Source organism: Sminthopsis crassicaudata, chromosome 3, assembly GCF_048593235.1.
Source record: "Sminthopsis crassicaudata isolate SCR6 chromosome 3, ASM4859323v1, whole genome shotgun sequence".
In the NCBI taxonomy this organism is placed as follows: Eukaryota; Metazoa; Chordata; class Mammalia; order Dasyuromorphia; family Dasyuridae; genus Sminthopsis; species Sminthopsis crassicaudata.
In genome coordinates this window covers 78,199,010-78,226,487 of record NC_133619.1, presented here as the reverse complement: position 1 = coordinate 78,226,487, position 27,478 = coordinate 78,199,010, and the positions used below count along the sequence as shown (strand labels likewise).

The following is a 27,478-nucleotide window of genomic DNA, read 5'->3' as shown; positions in this document are numbered from 1 at the left end:
CCTGTGCTTTAGAAACATGGAACGTATAATAAGACAGCATATCAAGACAGCTTTGTTAAAAGGGGGAGGTCATATTTATATTAAAGAAGGGAAATCAGGGAAAATAAGATGGAAATGAGCCTCCAAATCAGTAAAATATGATGGATTTTATAAAGCTGTTATTTGAGTCAAATGGAACCAGGTATTGGGATAAGCAATCAAGGGGACTCCAACTTGGATACTCTTGCTGATTCATGTTGGAGGGCTCAGGGAGAGATTCCTGGGAATTTGTCTGCAAATGAGAATGTACTACCCCAACTCCCAAACTCCAAATGGCTTTGGTACTATACTGACAAAATGATAGGGATCTTAAGCTTCCCAAGGACTTTTTGTGTAATTGAGTGAAGAGATCATTATAAACTGTGTCTTAGAGGAAGCAAAGGATTCTGTGAAGTGGGGGTTAGGAGGGAGTAACTTTCAAGGGGTGGGAATTAGCCTTTACAAAAGCAGAGATAAGAAATTGAGTTCCCTGTTAAGCCAGTTTGACTGGATTGCAAAGTACAAGATGGAGAGTAAATGTACAATGACTTAAGAAATATGTTGGGACCAAATTGTGGAGGGCTCTAAAAAGGTATTTGTGTCTTAAAAGCCATAAGTTTCCACTGGGATTTATTGAGTATAGGAATCACATGGTCATATCTGTGAATAAGGAAAATTCCTTTTGCAGCTGTTTATATGGAGAGTAGACTGGAATGGGAGAGACTGGAGGCAAAGGAGGCCAATTAAGACGCTGTTGGAATATTCTAAGCAAGAGGTAATGAGGCCCTGAGCTAATACTGGAGATTTGTAAGTCAAAAGAAATAGCTGAGATGTGAGAAATGCTGTGGAGATAGAAATGGCAAGATCTGGCAACTGATTAGATATTGAAGGTTGAGAGAGAATGGGAAGTCTACAGAAACATGGCAGTGTTAGACTTCTATAGTATACTCCACTGGGCCCAGCTCTCTATCTCCACCCCATCAGAAACTTGGACTTCACTCCTGGCTTTCTCTAGATCTCATAGGAGAACCTTTTGCCTCTACAATATTTCCTACAGTTCTTTTCACCCAAGAAATTTTTATGTCACCTTGGGTATAAAGGTATTTAAATAAGTATACAAATTAAACATTTATAGATAAGAAATCATAATTTCTCAACCTCCACATTTAGTTATGAAATCCTATAGGGGTCGTGAACCATAGTTTAAGAAGCTAGATTATATAATATTATATAATATAATAGCACCTGCCTCCCAAGTTTATTGTAAGGAGAAAATAAAATATTTATAAAGTGTTCTGCAAAATTTCAAGTGTGACATAAATGCCAATAATATATTATTATACTTAGCACAGTATCTGGCACTTAGGAAAAGCTTGATGATGCTCTATGCCTTAGAAGTATCAAAATTTTTAAAAGAAGTAATCAAAATGTCAAGTATTTATAAGTACTTTATACTTGTTATTTATAAGTATTTATAGATACTGATGATACAAAGACAATATAAATACAGATAAATATATACAAAATGAATAATGGGATTGGAGAAGATATTTGCTAATAATAACACTAATAATTATATTATATTATAATAACACTATATATTATAAATAATAACACTAATAATTATATTATATTATAGTGCTCATTGTGTATCAGTAAGACCTCTCCAAATATTGTCTTCTTTGATCTTTACAACAACCCTGAAGGTTGGTGTTATTATTATCTACAATTGAGTAAGCAAAGGCAAACACAAGTTAAGTGATTTTCCCAAGTATCTGAAGCAGGAATTGAACTCAGATCTTTCTGGCTGCAAGTCTGATGTTCTATCAGCTGCACCATCTGCTTATCTAGGAATATCAGGAAAGATCCTCTATGGGAAGTATTCTTTGAATTAAGTTTTAAAGAAAGCTAAGGATTCTAAGGGGTAGAAGTAAATAGAGAGTGCTTTCCAAGCTTTTATTAGGTGTATATTATATACCAGTGACTGTACTAAGGATGGCACAGAAATGGAGATAAAGAATGACATGTGAGAAACACCAGAAAGGTTAATTTGGCTTTAGTGTGAAAAAGGGAATATGAGTTCCAAATTCTCTTCCTCCCTCCAAACCTATCTCCTAACCACTGAGAAAGCAACTTATATATGTAAAATGATGTAAAACACATTTCTGTAACAGGAAAGATAGAAGAAAAAGAAAAAAGATAAAAATAAGGAAAAAATAAAGAAAAAAGACACACAGAGAGAAAGTATTAAACATTAAACTTACACTCAAGTTTCATCAGTGCAGGTAGATAGCATTTTTTATTATGAGTCCTTCAGAATTGTCTTGACAAATTACATTGATCAGAGTAGCTGAGTCTTTCACAATTGATTCTTATTACAATTTTGTTCTTACTGTGTGCAATGATCTTCTGGTTCTACTTACTTCATTTTGCAATAGTTCTGATAGATTTTTCTGGATTTTTTTGAAACCTTCCTCCTATCATTTCTTACAACACAATAGAATTCCATCACAATCATATACTACTACAACTTGTTTAACCATTCCCCAATCAATGAGTATCCCCTCAATTTCTAATTTTCTGCTACTGCAAAAAAAAAAAAAATCTACTATAAATATTTTTGTACATGTAGGTCCTTTTTTCACACTTACTAAAATGAACTTGGGCAAGTCACTTCACCTTGTTTGCCTTGACTCCTCATTTATAAAATGATCTGGGGAAAGAAATGGCAAATCATTTCATTATCTCTGCAAAAAAACAAAACAAAACAAACAAACAAACAAAAAAAAACAACTTCATATGAGGTCATAAAACGTCAGACATGGCTAAAAAAATAATTGAATGATAATGTGATTTCAAGGCTATATAGGAAAGCAGTCAAACACCTCCAATAAGGAAAACATCCTATTTTTCCTGCTCTAAGATTTGAAGTCCCTTTAGGGAACTAAAATGAGATTCTCCAATTAGAAATAAAAGGGTTAAAATGAAAAAGCATGAGAGAAATAACACATTGAAATTCATTGACACTCAGTATAATCAATCAACTGAGTGGTATCTGTGCCCTTCCTGTTTTGATTGAAGGAACAAAGCAAGAGAACACTGGGCACCTGAAGGTTGGGGAATGAGGAAGGAGGGAAATGAGGTTGGGACACAAAAACACAGCACTAATTTTACCTCAGGCTGCCTCTATTTATCAGTAAGTGTTCCAAGACCAAATAAGCTGTATGTCCAATTTTTTTTTTTTTTTACTTTTAATGCTGAGTTCAGGGGTGGCAGCTCCCTCGGCCTCAGTTGGGAGTAAATGAAGAGGGTGGAGGTTAGTAGAAAAGAAATTTCAAAGTTAGAGACATGTTAAGAAGAAATAAAGCCTAGAGCAGCCCCTGGGTATTTTTTTAAAAGCACTTAGAGGAATGAACTAGTTAAAGCTATCACAGAGTCCCATTAAAGCCTTAAAGCTAGAAACCATGAAGAAATTTCAGAGAAAAAAAATGTATTGATAGGGAAAGGAGTTTGGAGAGGTTTAAGTACTTGATTCTCTTGGATTTTGATTGAAAAAGTATAATGAATTTGAAGCATATGAGCAATGAGCCTTCTCAAAACCTCCCTAATTCAGCTAGTTCACTAAAAAAAAAAAATTACCAAATCTCTTCATGCTTAACTTTAGATCCAGGCAACCACCAAAAAAATGTTAGAAGCAATCAACTACGCAGTTATAATTTATAGCCACTGTTTTGACAGGCAGACAGATTTCCCTCCCTGTCCCTGTGTGCTTTCCGTGATTGACCTCCAGTGGACCTGAACATTAAAAAAGAAACAAGAAAATCTTGGTTGAGGGGGTGGAAAATCTACACATTCATAATAAATCTAAAGGGAATGTAGTTAACCATAGTTTAGTAGCAGACTAATTATAATTATGCCAAAACTCCATGATTATGGTTAAGAAATATGAATTATCAAAGAGAATGTTTTTGCCAACAAACACAATGCCTGATCTTCAACAGAAAAAAAAGACAAAAATCATATTCATTTGTTTCATATATGCATTTTATTTTATCTTATTTTATTTATGTATTTTAAATAGCTTGTGTACTTTTAAATCATTTTGTACTCTACACTGAGGTTTGACTCATCCATGTTTTTTGAAGCACTGTGCTAGGCCTAGAAAAAAATATGAAAACAACTTATGTTTTAGGGTAAGAAAGAATTATATAGATAATGAATTGTAAAATATAAGTATAAGCTTAGATGTGTCTGTGATCTTATCCATTTGTAAGTTCCCCCCAAAACACAGACTGCAACTCATCCTTTTCTACTCTCCTGTGTAATTCTTGTCTCCTAAGTTCACCATTAGGGATCTATCCAACATGCTAAAGGCCTTCTTTTTCTCCCTAACATAAAAGAGTATCACTGGCATATTTTGACTGCCCTCCTGTCTATCATCCCTCATATTTCCCAAGTATTCAGTATATCTTCCTGTCATTCAATTAGACTGGCTACCAAACTGAAGGTCTACAGAGTTGTTTTGTTTTCCATATTGTTGTATATCTGTGAAACATGGGCAATGTACCAGCACCATGCCAGAAAACTGAATCCCTTTCATTTGAATTCTTATGAAGATTCTGAAGATCACCTGGCAGGATGAGATACCAGATACAGAGGTCCTTTCTCAAACTAAACTGCCTAGCATTCAAACCCTACTGTAGAGAGTACAACTCCATTGGGCTGGCCATATTATTCAAATGCCAAATGTATGCTTACCAAAAAAATTATTTTGTGGAGAATTCACATAGGGTAAGTGCTCATAAGGTGGTCAGAAAAAGTGATACAAGGACCCTCTCAAGGTATCTCTTAAGAACTTTAGAATTGATCATATGATACAGGACCACCCAGCATGGCGTGCCCCCATCAGAGAAGATGCTACTACTCTATGAGCAAAACAGAATCAAATTAGCCTAAAAGAAATGTGAGAGACACAAAATTAGACTATTTCAAATGTTCGTAGGGATTATTTGTATCCGACTTGTGGCAGAGCATTCGGAGTTGGTATTGGTCTGATCAGCCACAGTCAGACACACTGCAACTCTGATATACTGATGTTACTTTGGTCCTCTTCAGGTACGAGGGACAATAACCAACCAACCATTTCTCTTTGAAATTCTTTTTTTTTTTTTGGTTATATGTTGCAGCCTGTACACATTATTCCACTGTACCAAAGAAAAGATATCAATAGAGGTCCAACATAAGAGTCCTGCCTACATGACCCTGAGGAAGTCATCTCTCACCGAGCCCAGGCAGATCTCAGATTATAGATTATGAAATAGTTGTCTAGAGAGAATGGGAGGGGAGAGGAGGATTTTTCTACATCATGAAATCACCGTATAAGACTAAAATAATGAATGGAAAAAGTGTCAATAATTAAGGGAATCAGAAAAGGCCTCTTGTAGTGATTGGTACTTAAGTTATTCTTTGAATTGAGCTAATGATTCACAAAAATGGAAGATTAGAAAAATGGACAAAAAGATAGAATCTGTATGTATCTCTTTATTTATTTATATTCATTTTGACCTATTGACCTATATGCTCTTGTACAAATTTTACATATACATACGTATATGTATATACACACCCACATATGCTTATCTATAGTAGTATATTTACTTAGCTATTTTGTTTTCTTTTTCTAAATAGATTTTTGCTGATACTTTTTATTTTTACATTGCCTAGATTTTCCTTTGTATTCCTCCTTCTTCCCCTTCCCAGCAAGTTATTGTGAATTCTATCCAGGCTAAATTTGACTAATTTAAATAAGCAAGTACTAATTATAGGTTATTGTCCTTGATGTTTGCTGCTTTCACTCAGTTTTTTTAACTAATAAAAATCAAATCATCCAAATAGATTTGTGCATAAACATATCACATATACATGTGTATTGTGTACATATATAAATGTATATGTGTTGATTATCTACATATCTTGGATACCAAAGAAATTTATGGGAGAAATCTGATTTCTAAACCGAGATGCATTAATTATGTTTATAAAATAGTTTTACTTATAAAATAGATTTTTTTGTCTTTTATATCTTTTGTAATTGTCTTATCCCTTTTTTTGGTTGAGAATATTGCTCTTAGAAAAATTTGGAACACAAGTTTTTTCAAAGATGGAAACTAGCTTTGTTATGGAGAGGAGCATATAAGATGATGTATGTAAAATATGTCTTTGGTATGGTCTAATTGGTTTCTCTTGTAATTTTATGCATTTCACTTTGTGCATTTAGAAATATGTTCTGAGAAAGCATCCCCAGACCAACAAAAAAACCTGGCCTAGAAAACAGAATGGATGGCTTCACTGAAACTGTAGCATACAAAGACACTGTATCTTTTTTTTTCCCATCTATATTCAATGCAAAGGTTATGGGCCTTTTTTGTGGGCCCTGACATTGCTTGTTACAAACATCAATAAGCTTACCATTGTCCAAAAGGATCAGTTACCTTGGCTAAGAATGTCTGGAATAGCATAGAATTCAAATCTTCTGGATAATGAAAATCTTCATTTTAGCCAGTGGTCCTCCCTCTAAACCCAGCATTGTCAAGATGTAACAGAATTTTCCAGTTGAAATGTCTTTCTTTTTCCTTCCTCACACCAGTTTATCGGATGTGTAGCAAAAATGACCACAAAGATGAAGAAGAAAGAAGAGAAAGAGGGTCAAAACAGAGAGACATAGCTAATAGAGCGATAAAAAAGTCTGCTAGTAATTAATTATTAATTGTACTTCATTAGCTAATTTTTGCAGGTTTATGACTTTTAAAATACCCTCCATGGTGTTAGACATATAGTAAATATATGCTTACTTGCTTTTTTCTTCTTTCTTCTACTTTCTTCCATACTCTTATACACATTCTCTCTCTGAATAAATTACTGGTACAAATATTTTATAATTATAATTTTAAAAGTTCTTTTTTTGAGCTCTAGAGAGGCACTTCAAAACAAGAACATATTATCTGAGAAATATGCTAAATACATTACAGAAGCCCAATGGTTTACAAATCTCTAAAGAGAGCTCTCTGAATAGAATATGAACAATTTATTTGTTTGCCGTCTAAAACTCATAGAGAAAGTGAACCTTCTTCCCATTCCAATACTATTCCTCCAGGAAGCCTTTTCCAATGACCCAAGACCTCATTGACCTCTAGTTCTCTGAATCTCTGTCATAATTTTAAAAGATGACCCATGACTTGGTACATAAGTAATATCAAGTAATTGTTTATTTTGGAAGTTCTCAGCCAAGTTAAGACCTTGATAGCAAAGACCATGTTTGTTGGTTCTTTTCTATATTCTTTTGTTCCTTTTGGCATATTGCAGGAGTGATAACAAGCTGAAAATAAGGTAGTAGGAAGGTGAGCTCCTAGTCAATTCATTGTTTTTTCCAGTTGTATCTAATTCTTCATGACATATTTTGGGTTTTCTTCTCAAAGATACTGGAGTGATTGGCCATTTCATTTTCTCATTCATTTTACAGTTGCGTAATTGAGACAAAATGGGTTAATTGACTTGTCCAAGGTCACATAGCTAATAAGTGTCTGCAGTGAGATTGAACTCAGGAAGACTTTTTTTCCCTGACACTAGGCCTGAAAGTCTGTTCATTGTGCCATCTAGTTCCCTTTCAAGCCTTGTGGAATCTGAATCTAGTTGGCATTATAACTATACTTATTAATTGATCCTATAAATTGCTAGATTAAGTTACCTTTAGATTAATTTCATTTTATATGCTATAATAGTAATAGTTGTTGAAGTTTTGTACTGCATTTTACATATGTCATCTTATATGCTCTTCTCCACATGAGTGCTATTATTATTCCTTATCTAATCAATAAGGAAATTGAGTCTGAGAAAGGGTATATTATAATGTTCTGGTTGGTTTTCTGGAGGTCTTCTGGACCAGACTTTGTTTCAGCAGAGTAATCACCACAAAAATAACCAGGGATAAAGTCCAAATTCTTTATTATCTCCTTCACAGTCTGTTCCTTGCCTGAGGCCCTGGTCAGCTTTCTGAAGGTCCTCCAGAATGTGTCTTGGTTTCTGTGGGGGAGGCAGGAGGACCACCACGATGGTCTCTGTCTTGAAGTCTCCCTGAGTCTGAGAGCTTGTGCTCCAGCCTCCAGTCCTCTGTCTTCCCTAAGTCAGTCCCAGTCCTCTCTAGGTCTGACTCTGACCTCTTAAATACTCTATTACAATTAAATCCATTCATCATATTAAGTATAAGCCAATCATTATATCACTAGAAGATCATACTGAACTAGAGAACTATTAATGACCATGTTAACCATTGTATTATCAATTCCACTGAGTTAACACCTTGTAAGAATCCTTGTTTCAAGTACAGAGTTCTGATGCATTACAGTATGTGACTTACTCAAGATCACACTGTTAAATTAACCTAGCCTAATATCCCTTTTCAGATGATCAGCTAAGATTTAAATCCTGGTTCTGTCATTTACTAGAAGGTTGAAGTAGATTTCTTCACATATAACTTCCAGTTCTAAATGTTTGAACCCTAAGATCCTGTGAATCCATTCAAGTGATTCACTGGAGGCTGCACATTTTGGGACAATTTGTGATGGACCTATAAGTACAGCCCTGGATTCTTAATCATGATTTTCAATTAAGAAAGATAAGCATTTTGTATTTTAAGAAAGAACACAATTTTAGCCTAGTAGCTGGATGACTATGGGGAAGCCAGCCTCCAGGCAGTTCCCTAACACTGTAAAATATAGATAAATTACTAGTCCATATCAGTAGAGTGTATTTCTTTTTTAGGAGCTACTAATAGAAATCATACATCTAGAGAAAAATTTTAAAATCAATTTGTTACATTAACATTATGGGTGTTTAATAAGCACATAGACTTATGGACCTATGTCTTGTGTACAGATCTCTGTCATCTGAAGCACTGTTACCAAACCTGTAGTATCTGTCTTCACATATAAAATTATTCTCATATACACCTTAAAAGAGACTGTAACTTTTTTTAAAATGAATCTGGCATTTCATTGTTTTTCCAGCACTGATGATAGATTTGTACTAATCCAGTGCCCCTTGTGACCAATGTCACATATTTTCAGGACAGCTGGCGGGGGCCAAAGGCACAATCTGTAGTTATTGAAAAGAATGAAGTTAACTGGCTCACTCAGGGGTCAAAACTGTGACCTTAGCCTCATTAGCACAGTTCTCTAAACCAGGAGCTTAGATATCCAGCCACAAACCTAATATCAGATAATTATTTCTGAGAAATGCATTCATATTAAATGGCATGTGCTTAAGATAATGAGAAATTTATGAAGTCTCTACATAGTTGCCGTGTTGTATTTGGCCAACTGTACTAGGCTGGAATACATAGTTAGAGCCAATTACAATACTTGGTCTTCAAAACTCCCCAAGACTCAAAATAGATTGACTATTCAATCAATTTTTCTTCAGTATTTACATATTGAAATTTAATATTTACATACTAAAAGAATAAAGTTAGTTTCTTAATGCTAAAATCTCCTACCGTATAATAATAATAATAGTGATAATATGTGCTGATAATAGAAATAATATAGTGTTTTCTGATTTGAAAAGTGAAATATGTATAAATAACACATGTGTATATATGATATAAGACCAAAGTCTACCATAAAGGGGACAAATTAAAACTAATTCCCAATTTTAAATATATTGAGATTGATTGATGGTAGAATAAATAAGAACTATTTTCAATCCAAGCAATTTGAATATATTAAAAAGTTCAGTTTCTCCATCCTCCCATATTTCAGAAGCAATTATTGAACATGCTTGATTTTGAAATATGTAGGTGGCTACATTTAGTCAATGTTTTATACACAGATTACACACAGACTTCTGATACAAATCCAATAAATAATAAATTAAACATGATTTAACATATCTCAGAGTGTTCCTAATGCTACTTTCTATTTTTTTAAATGTATTTCCATATCCCTTTGGATTTTTTTTTTCTTCCTTTATATTAATGATTACTAGAGATATAGTAATTTGCTTCATTTAGTTGCTTCAACCAACTGGCTAAACTTGTGAGCCCTATCTAGAATTACATCCTTTCCCTTCTCACTTGCTATATATAGCTTTTATGAGCTAGGCAAGAAGCGGGGGCTTCCCTTAGCCAAATAATATACAGCTAATCCTAGCTGTTCTTTCTTTTATTTACTGCTAATGCAACCAAGTTGAAATTTTTATAGGACCCAGATAATGTTTGAGCTGATTGTTATTTTATCCAAACCAATTTCCCCATCACTGGCTAGAATGGATTTGAAAGAATCCTGAGCCCTTAGAAATGGCAGAGGGAGGAAGAATTAGGAGAGGGATGTCAAATGAATGACAACAGTTTAGTCACACTTGAAATAATTTATAGTCTGGGGTTTCCAAACAACCTTCCAAAATGAATCAACACAAATACTAGGGATTTCTACAGAATCTAATATGACTGGGATGTTTGTAGAAAGGCTTAGTTATTAGAAGGTGCTTCAATATTAGGTGGTGACGTGTAGTAAAACCAGGAGATTAAGAGCATTAAATCTGAGCCCAAATAAAGGCTTGACAAACTTTATGCCAGCTCAACTTTTGCCTGAATAACTTTGCTTAGTGTATCCTATTCCTTATCCATGATCAGTACAGTCCCTTGCTATTATGGACTGAAGGCTTTGGGGAGTTCAGGCTGCCCAGAGTTCCTAGATTGTATTAGAACATGGGGTGATACTTTTAAAAATCAAAATAAATTTAATCAAAATAAATAAAATCAAAATAAAATTTAATCTAAATATATAAAGCTGGGAGTGAGTGAGTGTAATAAAAAATTTACCATAAAAAAGACTCCAGAGATAGAAGCAGTCTATTTGCACATTTTGTGAAATGACATTTATAATTCTGATTTTTCAAACTCTTTACCCTAAAGCACTGTTAGTATGTTCCATTCTGAGGTTCAAATCTCAGATATATTTCTTTATACATTTTAGTCCTAGACTTTTAATTTTCCAACATAAGTAGCAATCTTCATCTCAGGTGAGATATAAATAGCCTATATATGTAATGGTGACCATGTTGTTTCTTAGGTATAGAATCTCTCATATTAAAATGGAATTAAACTTTTATAGGAATTATTTGTCTGTGCTATTAAACAAAGGAAAATTAGCCTTTGATATGGGAAAGGGTGAAAGAGGAAAATATACTTACCTAGTAGAATAGTGGTTTCACAGTCTAGTGGACAAGCAAATAAGAGCTTGATGCTTTAGACAGACTATAAATCAATTTCTGATTTCTTTGGTCAAATTATAAATCATTAAAGTGCCACATTACTGTATATGTAAATGTATATATACATATTTATATTTATATACACACACATCTAATGGTTGTGTGTGTTACTGTTTTTTTTTCTGGACTAGGATCACAATAATGAAATTTTGTCTTATTTTGTTTAATTCTAAATTGAAATGTGTTTTAAAGCAGAGAGTTTTGTCTGTGAACTTGTTTTTTTTTTAATTTATTTCTTTCTTTTTTTTTTTTTTTTTCTTTTTTTTCTTGCTGAGGCAATTGGGATTAAGTGACTTGCCTAGGACCATACAGGGTAACACAGAAGTGTTAAGTGTCTGAGGTCAAATTTGAACGCAGGTCCTCCTGACTTCAGGGCTACACCACCTAGCTGCCCCTTGTGAGCTTGTTGTTTTTTTTTTTTTTTAATATTTTGATATTGTTATTTCCTTATAATTTGCAGTTTTGTGTATTTGGTTTTATAAATTTAAAAACATTAATTTTTAAGATGGCTGCCAAAAGGGTTATAGGAAAGGGAGTGTGTGTGTGTGTGTGTGTGTGTGTGTGTGTGTGTGTGTGTATGTATGACACACACACACACACTATGTGCCAATCATTGTACTAAGCACTTTACAAATATTACTTTATTTTATCATCACTGCAGTCTTAGGAGGAAGGTTAACAGGATATTATTAACCTCATTTTCTAGTTGAGGAAACTGAGACAGATATGTTAACTATTTTATTTAGTTAGGGTCACACCACTAGGAAGTATCCAAAGGTGAATTTGAACTCAAGTTTTCTTGACTACAAGAAAACTACTGCACTGCCTCCAAAAATAATTTTGCTGAAACCAGGTGCCTACGTTATTACTTAAAGGGATGATTACTTTATTGGAAGTCGACATAGCTCAAAAATGTTAAAGAAAGAGACTAATGCTCAGGGAAATGGGTACCATCTTAAAAAAAAAAAAAGATTAAAATGTTCTATAAATTTAAATTATCTCTCTGTTTCTTTCTTTTCACTACCTCCTCTTCTAAGAGATTCAATATCTATCTCACTGTCTGACTCTATTTCTCTCATTCTCTTTCTCTCTCTCTTCTCATCTAAACCTGTAATTTTGCTAAGATTAAAAAAAATGCTATATTTCAATTTTTAAATGATTTTTATTACAGCTATAATGAAAGTACACATGCTGTTTCTATCACTTGTTTAAAAATGAAGACCTTCCAAAAGATTTTGCTACTCCCTTTTGTATAGATTGACCTTGACATTTACATGTGATTGATATAACTGAATCTGCGGCATACCTAGGGCATTCTGGCTACAGAGGAGCCTACCAAGTTAGTCTATTCTCTTCAGGCAATGAATAGAAACCAGAACCCAAAGTCATAGTCTTGCTGCCAATTCCTGAGTTTCTGAATTCATGTGAGAATTTGAAAGGAATATTTCTGTTCTTTTTTTAGAATTTTATATTGTATCTCAAGGTTCTGCAGCTCATCAACATTTGTAAACATCATGAAATTTTTCATTTTCTTCCCTTGAAAAATCTGCCCTGGCGAAATAAAATTTGAAGATAGCTAGATTGGTTATAGGATTCTTAATTAAGATTGAACAGTCTTCTACTTTTCTCTTATGAGACTTGCAGATTCAAAAGGGACATTCATTGTTAACTTTATTCAGAAAGTATTGACATCAGATTCATGACCACATATCAAGAGCCATTGAGAATTCCTAATTACCTCATCCTCTGAAAGAATTGTTTTCAGTTCTTAGAAGGAAAAAATACATATGTTATTCACAGGGTCTCTTAGTCTGGCATGAGATACAACTAAGTAGCAAATCAGACTACATTCAGGTCCAGAGAAATATTGCAACTACTCCAGCTGACTAATATTCAAATGCTAAAACCAAAGATTCCATAATCACAGGAACACTTAAGTTTTAGGATCACAAGGAAAAATCTGCTTTTCACAGATGACATCCCTCCATAGCATCTATACAAAATATTTTGCATTTGACTTGTCATTATAGAACAAATTCTTGTAGAACAATTTGTTAATAATAGGGGTTCCAAGATTCGGAATTAGGTTACATGTTCAATCTAAACTGAGGAAATGTCTTTGTAAATATTAAAAATAAATTATGAAATTAACTGTGGTTCTTGGCTCTCTGTCCCAAGGAAATCATTTTTTCAAGTTAACAATTCTGTATAATGTGAAGTCAAAGGAAGTACCACTACCATTCCCATTGAGATTATTTCCTAGAGAAATCATAATAACAATAATAGCAATAACTAGCATTTATGTAGTGCCTACTATGTGTTAGACATTACACTAAGTGCTTTATAAATATCATCTCATTTCTCACAGCAACCTCAGATCTGAATGTAGGTCTTTCTAACTCTAGGCCTGGTATTCTATTCACTGGGCTGCCTAGCTGAGAAAGAACTTTATTCACCCCTCCACACACATCTTGGACCATCATCAGTTATCTTGACTTTTATATTGGCATTGGACTTCAGGGTCTCAAGAAGAGGAAGTTAGGTTCAGGACTTTGAGCAGCTCTGGTTCACTTAAATCCAAGTCAAGATATCACTAGTGATATCCTTGGTCCTCTTCAAAAATGAAAGGTGAACCACCAACCAACCAACTAGATCTCAATGCTTAGTTTTGAGCATCTGAAAGCTAGATTATATTAGAATGTAAGTTTGAGAGAAGGGATAGTCTTTCCCTTTTTTCATTATATGTAAATTCCAAGTGCTTCATACAGGAACTGGTTCTTAGTAACCATTTAATAAATGCTTGCCTACTTGTTGACTTGAAGAAATCAAAATGATTGGCTTCTTCACTAAAGCCAAACTCAATTAAACTTCTTGTCCCTTCAGCTTGTGATCTTGGAGAAATCCACCAAAGAATAATTATTTAATTTCTTGTTCCACTCCCTGTATTTCCTGCTCTACTCTTTCTCCTTTTATATTGATTGGTCAGAACTAAGACTGAATCATATAGAATGGACCATTAATGAGACTTTAAAAATTAACTAGTCCAATCATCTCTTTTACTTTGCAGCTAGAGAGGTCCAATGGTTTATCCAAAGTCACAAATCTAATTAGTGAAAAAGCCAGCTCTGGATCCAGGTTTTTTTGACTCAAATTCTGTATCTTTTCCATCATCCCATACTATTTCTACTTTCCTTTAGTTTTTTTATTTTTTTTTTATTTCAGCTTGACTTGTAGAAAGGTCATATCCAGCATAACAATGCCAAATATGAGTAGGTGTGTGTACACAGAAGATCCAGCCTCCTCAGTTCTGTCTTATTAAACAAAGCTTTTTCTTCTAAGGAAAGAAAATTCAAAGTTCAGAGAAAGCTTTCATCTTTACAAAAAGTTTAACAAACCAAGTTTCACTTAGCATGAGTATTAATAGAGTATCAACTCTACTCATTGTTTAAGGATTTCTTACAAGTTCTATCTTGTGTTAATTATTTTGCTTCTTTTGTATTTGCACAATCAATGCTTGGCAAAAAAAAAAAAAAAAAAAAAAAAAAAAAAGTCTCATACTTTAAGGATTTATAGTACAATGGAAAAGTTCCCACCTCCAGGAAATATTTCTCTTTAAATCCTCTTTGTCTTTTCTGATAAGCCTCCATTAGAGAAAAAAAAAAAAAAAAGTTCCCAATATATAATTTATGTGAAAGAGCAGTTCTGTAGGTTGAGAAGATAAGATACACAATAGAAAGTTATATGAGAGAGAGAGGGTTAATGCTGTGTGTTCTTAATTTCAAATTCCAGATAAATATGATTTCAGCTTTGATCCTATCTGGACTAATTCTTTTGTCACTCAACTAATTAATTCAGCATAGTGGAGAAAAGATGCTAATTTAGGCATCAAAGAAGTGATAATTTTTTTTGTTTAATCAGAGTTATAAAGATAAGTTTCACTCCCATTAGACTGGATCTAAGAGCTCAATCATTTTGTTCTTTTTTCTCTGCAGTAGAATTCTGTAGAAAATTTGCCTGTTTCTGTTAATATCTGTGAAGAAGCAATAGCTTCCAGCGTCATTTCTTAAAGTGGTCCTTTTAATGGGATTAATAGAAAGAATCAAATATCACCTTTTCTTTTAAATGTAACTGGTTACACACAAACACCTATAATCTCTTCTGAATTTTACTCAAGGGGAGTGTGGGCATGGGCATATTTGTGTGGCTAATGAACACTTTGGAAATCTAAGTTGGATTTGTCATTTTGTTTAGAAAATGCAAATGAGTTCTACAGTTTCTTTCTAACTTTTTAATGAGCCCTCACTGGATTTAATTCCTTTGACAATGGTCAGTTTTTCCTTTGCCATGTATTTTTCTGAGATGATCCCACTTGCCCTGGGAATGGCAGCCTCTGAGTTGTTTCCTGCCTGGAAGTGCTTCCTTCTACAGGATGAATCTGTTGTACAGTTTTGAAGTGAGCTAGGGCAGGTTGGGCATGAGAAGAGCGTAGCATTTGGAAAATTGCCTCCGGTCAACAGAAAAAAAAAAAAAAATGTGGTTTACTAGGTGGGGTTTTACTTCCAAAACTGTGGCCTTTCCTTCCATGATTTTACAGTGGCTAGGAGAGGGTGGGGACAGGGTCGGAGAGTCAGTAGGAAAGGAAGAGTAGAGATTGGGAGGCTGTGTTTGCACAAATGAAACATCAGATACTCACAGAATCCAGAATTTTCATGGTAAGTTAAGTATGCAAATGTTAAGGTTGCAAGAATATTATTATAATAGAGTCCAAGAAATAGTATGTAGAGCTATTAGATCATTTCCTTGCCTTTTTTTTTTTCTCCTAAGGGCATTGATTGGCTAAACTGTTTGTCAACAAAGACAAATCAGGGATTTCATTACCTGAGATCAAACTGTCTAGCCTGATGATATTAGAGATAGCAAGAGATTGGTCTTGGCTTTCCGTATTTATTCAACAATAAAAAGAAGTAGCTAAGAGCAATGTAAGGGTCAGCTAAATAGTATTGAATCCTGAGGAACCTGATTTTGTCTTCTTTATCCCCTTGGAAATAGAACAGCATTGGAAGAACTTCCAGCACAAGCTGGACATATCCAAATAAGGCAATATTGCCAAATACCCCAGAGTACTCATGACCCATTGTAGTTGGGATGTGGTACCTGGGCTTTGAATCTGTCCGTGCTGAAATATCCACCAAAAAATTCTGCTGAAGAAAATACTAAGATTTCTTTAAAAACACACACCACAACACACACACACACACACACACACACACACACACACACACACACACAAGAACAAATAAAAAACTGTACTCTGTTTCTTTCCAGTAAGTAAATATTTAATAAAAACCTATTTAACAATAATAAAAAAATGTATTTCATTAATGCCCCAATTAACATAAATACAAAATGAATTTGTCTATGAAATCTTAAGCATTCAGTCTGACTCACCGTTTTCCAATGATATCTAAGACCTGGTAAAAATGTATGTATGAAAGTAATTAATCAAAGCATAGCCCTGCTCCTGGAGAGTATTCTTTCTTCTATAAAACTGAGTGATCGAATAACTTAAACTCAGTCTGGTAGTGGCAGTTAATAAGCTTTTTATGGTCCCCATGTGGACCTGAAAATCATACCTTATTAGTATCTTTATCTTTCTTCCTTACTCATTCACTCTTATTTTCATTTAACTTTAATTTCAGGCCTCTTTTTCTGAATTTCCAGCCTTTTATAATGGAGTGCTCCTCTAATAATCTCTGAATACATTTTTCATTTACCACAAAAATGTTAGCAAAAGAAACTGTTCTGTGATTCAAAGATCACTTAGCTATATTTACAAATCAGTCTTTTTGTATTATTTTTTCATATGTTCATTTTACTTTCTATGTGCCATAGAATTAATTTTCATTCTTTCAGTGGCTTTAATCCCATTGTATTTCCTACTTTCCCAACATGAGAAAAGCTAATTAGTTGAAGCATCTTCAACTCCTAAATTTAGGAAACAAGCTGCTTAGACCTCTGCCCAGCAGATGTTTCATCCACTTAGGCAGAAATCTCTGGATTTTGTGGGACCTCCCTGCTTTTTAAGCCTAAAAGCAAACATGAACATACTAGAGATCTGAAGATTCTTGGCTCAGGAATGAGAAGTAGCCAGGACTACAGATTTTGGAATTATGTTTGAATGTTCAATCCCAGGAATAAGGGTACTGACAGTCCCAGGGAAAATTAGTTGTTTGACAGTCAGTGGGAAGGGATGTGAATCCTTAAAGGAAGTAAGAGATAAAGCTCTTAGAAGAATTAAGAATATGCAATTGTTTTCTTGGCTATTTATCATTATCATGGAAACATAATACAAATAAATCAGAAAGAGAGACAGAGAAATCAATGTATATACACACATAAATAATATATTTGTGTATATATATATATATATATGTGTGTGTGTGTGTGTGTGTGTGTGTGTGTATAAATGTACATCTAGACGTATAGATATGTATACCAGAATGAATACATAGGTTAGAAATCCCCATTATGAGGATTCAACTATTTGATTCTATTTGTGTTTATTGGTGAAATTTCTGAATTCATGATTCTTCTCAAATATTGGGGTTTTCTTCAGTGACTAAAGCATAAATTGTGCAAAGAAGAAAAGCATCCAAGCAGTAAACGCGTTTCCAGGTGCATGAGCTTTGACAATAGCATGAGTCACTCAGCTTCTACCTTTAGACAGATCCCATAAAGCAAACCCGGTATCTACTTTTGCATGTGGCAGCCTGGACTCACAGGGTTTAAAATATTGCCCTTCCATTGTAAAAAGCAAGCTAATAGTTTTATAGCATTCCCCTCCCCTTATTCATATTCACAGGCAAAGGCCCTAGCAACCATCAGCAAACGGGAGGGTTCCTGGGAGGAAAAAAAAAGAATGTAGGGTTTTTTCTTAGCAAATAAAGACTTGTCTGCAACAAATGTTGGTTGGTTGGTTCTTTATTATATCAATAGCATAAGCATCATAGCTACTGATATCACTGCCTTTGGGGGTTCAAAACAAAACCCCTTAAAACCTTCTAATTAGGTAATTTCTCTTGAATTTTTATCAGATTCCAGTACTTCTATCACACAATACGAAGAAACTTGCTGGGCGAATTTAAAAAAAAAAAAAAAAAAAAAAAAAGTGAACTGCATAAAAACCTTAAGAGACTTCCATGGAGGGAAATTAATTTCATCAGCTTCTGTATATGCTAATTCAGAACCCAATTCAGAATACATCAGACAACAGAGGCCTTTTATGGGAGGGCTTTAGGGTAGGCTGTGGAAATTGGGCAGAGAGGCCTGTGAGCTCTTGTGCTCCAGTTTCTGTTTCAACCATTTTTAGTCTGTAGGACTTGTAGACATTTAAATAACTATCAAATAAGACCAATAGTTCTACAATAGGGGTTGAATTCACCAAACCCAGAAAAATGGAGATGTTTACAAATTCACTTCTGCTTTTATGAAGCGTTTATTAATCCCTCAAATAGTCTCATTGATAAAGCAGTTTATTAGATCTTAGGATCATAGATTGAAAGCTTGGAAAGGTCATTGAACCCAAGCCGTCACATAACAGATGGACAAACTGAGGCACAGAGAGATGAAGTGTCTTCCTAACACCAGACGACTAGAAAGGGATTGAAATAGGCTTTGAACCAGGTCATTTTGATGTCAAGCCTGATTCCATGCACTACATCCTGAGAGTTTATTCATATTGGTGATTTCTATGGAGGTTGTGTTTGGTGCTTTCCTACTCTCCCTTCTGTATTTTTCCATCTTATTCTTACATTCCTCTGTTAGCCACTTAAGATCTCAGTGCTTTTGTGCTAACTCTCTGACTATCAAGGGCTACTTTTCATCTGGAAAGGAAGCCACTTTTTATCTTCCATAATTGCCTCTCCCTCCTTATCCCATCTTCATCAAATCAAAACTTCCATTCCCTTAGTACTTTTGCCTTTGTTAGAAGTTAGGAGCACAGTATTTCTGATTTCACTGATACCCCTAAGATATACAAGATATATTCATACATATCTTGTCAGAGAAGAGCTTCAAAAAAGAAAGTTTGTTAACCTAAAAGAGCCCAATCGATAAAAGTTAGGGGAAAGCCTAAAGTGAAATTAAAAAAAAAAAAAAAAAAAATGAGGCAGCCTGAGGGAGATATTTTTGGGCAGAAGGAATTTCTCCATAAACTTTAAATGGTACCTAGCAGTTGTAGTATATAAACTTTTGCCATACAGGTTGATACTGTCCCCTTCCCCTCTTCCTTATAATGTCCAGCTCATTGCTATCAGATAGTATTAACTGATAAATAAATTTTAAAGCAAGTTGTTACATATAAGCAGTAACTACATAAATATGTATATTACTTAAGCAAGTCTGATATATCAAAATACATATGAACAATAAAGTAAAAATGATTATTCACTTTTTCAAAATAGTCATCATAGGAGTCTTCCTTAGTGCATTTTGAAAGCTATATTATTTCTTTTTTAACTCTTAATGCATTTAAAGTGTAATCCAATGTAGCTGACTCATAATTATTTGTGATAATAAGGTCTTAGGTGCTAGAGATTATAGAAATGCTTAGGAAACATAAAATCATGATTTTATTTTATTTTTTATGTTAAACATGGTAGGAATATATGTTAAATCCAATATATGCATACATATTTATACAATTATTGTGCTGCACAAGAAAAAAGGAGAAGCAAAATAAAATGCAGGCAAACAACAACAAAAAGAGTGAAAATGCTATGTTGGAACACATTCAGTCTCTGAGAGAGATGACTTTTCATCACTGAACAATTAGAATTGGTTGGAATCATCTCATTGTTGAAGAAAACCATGTCTATCAGAATTGATCATCATATAATCTTGTTGCCATATATGATGATCTCTTGGTTCTGCTCATTTCACTTAGCATTAATTCATGTAAGTCTCTCCAGGTCTCTCTGAAATTATCCTGCTGGTCTTTTCTTATAAAACAATAATATTCTACTACCTTCATATACCATAATTTATTCAGCCATTCTCCAATTGATGGGCATCCATTCAGTTTCCAGTTTCTTGCCATTACAAAAAGGGCTGCCACAAACATTTTTGCACATGTGGGTCCCTTTCTCTCCTTTAAGATCTCTTTGATATATAAGCCCAGTAGAAACACTGCTGGATCAAGGATATGCACAATTTGATCACTTTTTGAGGATTGTTCCAAATTGGTTTCCAGAATGGTTGGATCCATTCACAGTTCCATCAATAATGTATTAGTGTCCCAGTTTTCCCACATCTCTTCCAACATTCATCATTACCTTTTCCTGCCATTTTAGCCAATCTGAGAGGTGGGTAGTGGTATCTCAGAATTGTCTTAATTTTCATTTCTCTGATCAATAGTGATTTAAAGCACCTTTTTATATGACTAAAAATAGTTTCAATTTCCTCACATGGAAATTGTTCATATTCTTTGACCATTTATCAATTGGAAAATAGCTTGATTTCTTATAAATTAGAGTCAATTCTCTATATATTTTAGAAATGAGGATTTTATCAGAACCTTTGAATGTAAAAATGTTTTCCCAATTTATTGCTTTCCTTTTAATCATGTCTGCATTAGTTTTGTTTGTACAAAAACTTTTTAACTTAATATAATCAAAATTGTCTATTTTATGATCAATAATGATCTCCAGTTCTTCTTTAGTCACAAATTCCTTTCTCTTCCACAGGCCTGACAGGTAAACTATCCTATGTTCTTCTAATTTGTTTACAATATCATTCTTTATGTGTAGATCATGAACCAATTTCAACCTTATCTTGGTATGCACTGTGTTGTCAGCACCTAGTTTCTGCCTACTAATTTCCAATTTTCCCAGCAGTTTTTGTCAAATAGTGAGTTCTTATCTCAAAAGCTTTGGGTAAAAATCATGATTTTAACTAGTAATTTCTATATACCACTTTGTGAAAGTTCTTATCAGAATAGCTAACAGGTAATGAATTGATTTGTTTAAACTTCAATTCTTCCCTTTATACTCCTAATGAGAATATCCCCCCAAAAAAATGAAATGCAAAAAGGGAAAAAAAACAAAAACAAAGATTTAAATATAAAACTAAATTATATACTACAACTGCCAGGTACCACTCCCCCCACCCCCCCCCAAAAAAAAAAAGTTAACTCAGGGTGAAATAAGAAAATTTTGCATTTTATATTAATTCATAGAGTAGAGTAAATGGGATATTGAAGTGAAGGTAAAGAGATTTGAGTTCTAGTTTCAGCTTTGCCAGTTTCTGTGTTTTTTAATAATGATGCTTCTCTGGGCCTCATTATACTTGACTATTAAATGAGAGTGGGTATTTGAACGAGATTATCTCCCTGGTATCTTTAAAGTCAAATTCCTGGACTGCTTTCTACTTTGCTCAGGCTTATTTTTGTGTTTTTAAGTTGATTTGTGACCATTATATTTGTCAAATAAAATTAATTCCTCATAGATCATGGCCATTTTTGCTTGAACTTGAGCATAGGATCATATACAAGAGTTAATTAATTTGTCATTTTTTTTGTCTTTGCTTGATTTGACAGCTATTGAAACTTACTGATAAGAAAAGTCATTGCTCTATGGCTGCATTTCCCAAATGGTTCTGCTGAAAGAATCTTTGATGATACAAATAAGGATTCCATGAGAAAATGTCATTGCTTTTGATAGTTTTGTCCACTAAAATGTTAAATGTGGAATTATCTTTGTATCCTAAATACATATTCTATGTAGCAATTTTTAGTAGGGAAATTAATTTCTTCCAGTTGGTTCCCAGATTTTTCTGACTAGTCCTTTATCTTAAGACCTCCCTGTTTATTTTTGGGTTCCATCACTATGGTTCAAATCCAACAGTTTTCCATGGCTAAATTAGTTTGGAAAACATAGCTTTACAGAATGTGTATACATCCCTCATTTCCCTTATCTAACATGCTTTCCTATTCTGTCTCCACAGTACTACTAAGCTATTTTTACTTGATAGAGTAAAGAATAATTTACTAGCTAAAGCCATAAAGAGTGTGGCAGGTGCTAGAATATTGCCTCTGCCTTTGATATCAGGCTCTCTTCCATCTCTAATCTCCAAAGGTTTAAAAAAAATCTACACAGAAGACAGTATGTTTGGAACATGGAAAAGAAGCAGATTTTAATCTAGCCTTTACAGTCTAGCATTTTTTGTGTCATTGTTGTTTTTATCATCTTCTGGGGTGGGGGGGGTGAGGTGGTGTAGGGAGAGACTCATTTCATTTCAGAATCCTCACAATGATTTTTTCTACCAGACATCATTATCACAGGGAGAGTCATTTTGAGATCACAGCTTCTGATCATTCAGCTATCCTTTTAACTATCATCGTTACACAGATGACTCCCAAATTTATTCTCTCCCATCTTGAACTCTCAAACTTCAAATTATTACAGGTTTCTACCTTGATGCTTCTTCAGTACCTCAAACTCAACATATTCAAAATCAAGCTTACTCTTTCCCCAAAAACCTACTTCTTCTGATTCCATAGTTTCTGAATTTCTGAGATACTCTCATTAATTTCCTATATTTGAACCTTTGATTTTATTTCTGTCTCTTTTCTCTCTGGCACTGTAGTACTTGATCAGATATTAAATTCAATCTATTCTACTCCATGGTAACTTTCACATTGCTTCCTTCCTTGCTATTTTCACTGCCACTTCACTAACACATGTCCTCATTATTACCCTCTTGAACTATTACAAGAGGCTCTTATAAAATCTTTCTGCCTCCCTCTCCCCTCTCTCCTCTTCATTCTTTTATCCTTTGTACCACTTCCTGATTAATCATCCTTTTGCACAAAAATAGTCATGTTACCTTTCTAGTAGATTCTTATTCACTACCAAGATAAATTCAAATTAGGATATATTGTCATTTGAGTGAAGAAGGTAGATGAATGTGAATTGTATTGGGGAGTTAAATTAATAATGATAATCAATTAAACATGTAACTTGATAGAAAAGGAAGAGTTATGAATGAGATCAAGGTTCTGACCTTGGGTAATTTGAAAGATAGTGGTTCCCCAAAATTCTGTTTTAGACATTTTGAATTTGAAATGCTGAGAGATCATCTAAGTGGAATTGTCTTATTGATATTCACCACTTGGAAATTAATTCAAAAGAGAGATTGAGGCTGGATGTCTGGTCTTGAGCTGTTGAGATCACCAAGAGGAAGATTGTAGAGACAGAAGAATAGATGTCCCCAGACAAAGCCTTGGAGGTATCCACAGTTAATTGGAAAAAAGATGGCTAACATTCTAGCAAAGATATATAAGTATAGTCAGACAGCTCAGAAAAGAATCTAGTCTTATAGAAATCACTGGAAGAAAAGAGAAGAACATTTCAAGAAAGGAAAGATTGACAGTGTCAAATGGTACAGAAAAGTCAGGGAAGAAGAAATGAAGGCAGTGATGATAGATAGTTTTCCAAATAACTTGGCAGTAAAATAGCAAAGAGATATAGAATGTTAGCTAGAGGGGATGGCAAGGCCAAATAAGGTTTTTTGACTCATAATTGGGGTTGTCTGTTCAACCTGTAGAATAGATTCCCTAGTCAAGACTATCCCAGACTCAAGATATTTCATAGATCTACGTCCACTCAAAATAGTAACTAACCTATGTGCATTCACCAATGTACTTTCCTTTAATAGTTAATTAGATGACGTAATTAAAAAGAGACAGTTAATGAATAGTATAAGTAATAAAACATTTTCTAGGGTATATTCTGTATAAGAAAAGTAGTCACAGAAAGGAAACATACAGAGGGAGCATAGGTGATCAGGGCATATGTATGAAAATGAAACATCTACTTGTGATTCTGATCACCATTGTCTTTTGGTGTTGTTATTAAGATATTCCTGTTGGACATAACTCCCTAGTAATCTCCACCATGTGCACCATCTCTAATGTATATTGCTGTACATCCAAGCTTAGCTCCAGTGGGCAATTGGTGACAGAATTTCTCTTTTTTGCAACCTCTGGAGTCCTTGTCTATGGTGATATCTCTTCTTCATGAGAAAGATTGATTCTGCTATGCTCTTTTAGTTTAAAATTTCCCCAGCTATTTTATAAAAGTAATAGTCTTTATATTTAACCCTATATTTATAGTAACATAAGGGGGAAAACCCTTTCAGATTTTATTATTCCCTTAAAGAATGTGCTGTTTCATGTAGAATTATACTTGCAATGGTCTTTTAAAAAAAATCTTTAGAATATAAAGAAGAATGTTTTCTTGACTAAGAGGATCCTCTGATTTAATCTATTTTTTGAACTTCACTTCCTAATTTGTGTCTTTGTTAAACATCTCAATTTTTATGCCTCTTTGTAGGTTTGACTACAACTAGTGATTGAAAGAAAACAATGTTAAGTGTTTATTATGTGCCAAGCAATATGCTAAGAGCTGGAAATATAAATAGAAAAAAAATGGTGAGAATTTCTGCTTTCAAGGATACCACTCTCCAATTTGGGATTTTAGCTGAAAGATGGATGAAAAAGTCCCCAAATCATAAGAGTTATATCAAGGTGAATGGAAAAACCCAGAGTTCATTAGGATGTACCTGCAAATTGGACAACAGGACTCTGGAGAACACAGTGGCAGGGCAGATGGTAAGGCCTGAAGGACTGTAAGATGCAATGACAAGGCAGATGGTAAGATATAATGGTCCTCTATTTCACTGGAAGGCTTGTAGTCCATCCAAGTGGTATAAAAAGCCAATTTCACCCAGTTTACCCATGGGCCCTGGTTGGATTCTGATGAAGGATGTTCTACTGATGTAGCAGCTGGTTTGGGTTAGGTGGCCTGGAGGTGATGGGAGGAAGAGTGAAGGAAAGGCAAAGAAGAATACATCCCCTGAATGGTGGATTCTTTCTACTCAACTCTCCAGATGGTGTCTTGTCACTTTCTCCACTAGAACTTGTTCTCCCAACTGTCAGACATCTCAGGGTCCAGGGCCTTCCATTTCCTCAACTACAAATTTACAACATTCCCATTCAGAGAATTTTGGAAAGTAGAGTCCTAAAGCCTAGTCCTTTAAGTCCTAAAGGACTTGTCAAACTTACATCAGGGTAGGGAAGACCTAGACTTAGACACTGATAGAATGTATTGTTGGGAAAGGAATATGATTAATGGAGCAAAGTTCCAGAGGAATCTAAAGGAGGTGGAATCAAAGGCACAAGTAGTAACATTATCCTCGGCAAAGAAAGAAAAGGTTCACCCCTTCCTCAGGGCAAAGGAAAAGTGAATATTTCAAGATGTGGACTTTTGAGGTATGGAAGACAGGGGTTAGGGGAGCTTATGGAAAAGTATCGTGCTTTGCTCAGGAAAGTTGGAGATTTAGAATAGCTGATTCAGGGAGCTTGATCAAGGAATCAGAATGCCAGGACTACATTGAGAATTTATTTACATTAGATAACATGAATTCTGAGTAAACACAATTGAAAGAGTTATGTGTCTCTCTTCAGTGATTGTCAGCAGCTGGAGAAGAGAGGAGAAAAGGGATCATAGGAGTGATTTTGGATTCACAACTAAGCAAGGAAAGGAAAAACTGAAGGTTGTGATGATGATGAAGAATAAGTTTAAGAGCAAGGCAGAAGGAAAGATAGAATAAGGTTCTTCCAAAGAAAGGAATTTCAGAGTTCTAGCTCCATGATGAATAATACTGAGAGCTAATATCTGGCTACTTTTTCTGGGTGGTTGAGATCCATTGAAGGTGATTAGATTTGAAGATGATAAAATGTGAGATTTAAGCATTCAAGAAAATGTCAGCCTGAATATTGAAGTCCTCAAGTATGAGGTGAAGAGTTGAGATAAAAAGAAAGATTGAGTCAGGTTGGAAATTTCTAAAGAGAGAAGAATCCTATAAATGACAGCAACAAAGTTCTAACAGGGGTTAATACCTGGATGGAACGACTCTCCAAAGAGATGAAGTTGCAGTATGGGAAGGTAGTAGAGAGCAAATTGGTAATGTAGAGCAAAAAGTATAATGATGTTTTTTCTTCCTGCTCTTGTGTGCTGATGAGGGCAAGAGCAAGAGAGAAGAAATAGCTCCCACTGGAAATCCCAGACATGATGTCTTCCTAGAAGGCCAAATTTCTGTGAAAGTTAAAAAAACTGTGAGACAAAAGATGAAGATGACTTTCCCTCCTCAACTCCACTTCCTGGCTTCTCTGATTTCCTTCAGAACATCTCTTATCCCACCTTCTGCACAATGCTTTTCTCAGCCTCCAATTCCTTCCCATCCCAATTACTCCACTGAGATTATTGTTTAGTTTCATACACTATTTTGTGATCCTATTGGAGGTTTTCTTGGCAAAGATACTGGAGTGGTTTGCTGTTTCTTCTCCAATTCATTTTACAGATGAATAAACTGAGGCAAACAGGATTAAAGAACTTGCCCAGGGTCACACAGCCAGTAAGTGTCTAAGGTCTCATTTGAACCCAGGTCTTCTTGACTGACACCATATCCACTGCACCACTGAGCTGGCTCTGAGATTACCTTCCATTAAATTTTATGTCTTGTAAATACATAATTATCTCCATGTTGTTTCTCCCATCATAATGTGAGCTAATTGAGAGCAAGAATTGGTTTTGCCTTTCATTGCTATCTTCAATACTTAGCACAGTGCCTGATATATAGTAAATGTTTGCTAAATGCTTACTGACTTAACAGCTTATTTAATTAATCACCTCATCTATAAAATAGAAATTGTAATATTCACATCATCATTGACATATATATGGCTACTCCTCTGGGGGCTTGAGCTGCTCTGAAGGCAATAGATTTGAGGGTGATGAAATATGAGATTTAAGTATTCAAATAGATATCAGTCTGAATATCAGTCAAATATGAGGGATATGTGTGTATATATTTTCTTGTATGTATACATATGTATAAAATTTAAAACAATATCATGAGGCTATTTTGATGAAAGTGTTTTGCAGACCTTAGAATGTTATATGATTTCGAGTTATTTCCATTATTATGATTGTTGTCCCTTCCACCTGGCAATCCACCCCCCAATAATGGCTATCCACCATAGCTGTAAAATGAACAAGAATTACAGCAAGAA

At 34.4% G+C, this 27,478-nt stretch overlaps 1 protein-coding gene across 5 annotated transcripts in view; it reads left to right on the top strand.

The window, feature by feature from the left end:
• Window positions 1–27,478, top strand: part of PARD3B (par-3 family cell polarity regulator beta) — a 1,277,739-nt gene that overhangs the window by 1,019,338 nt on the left and 230,923 nt on the right. The window lies entirely within an intron of this gene.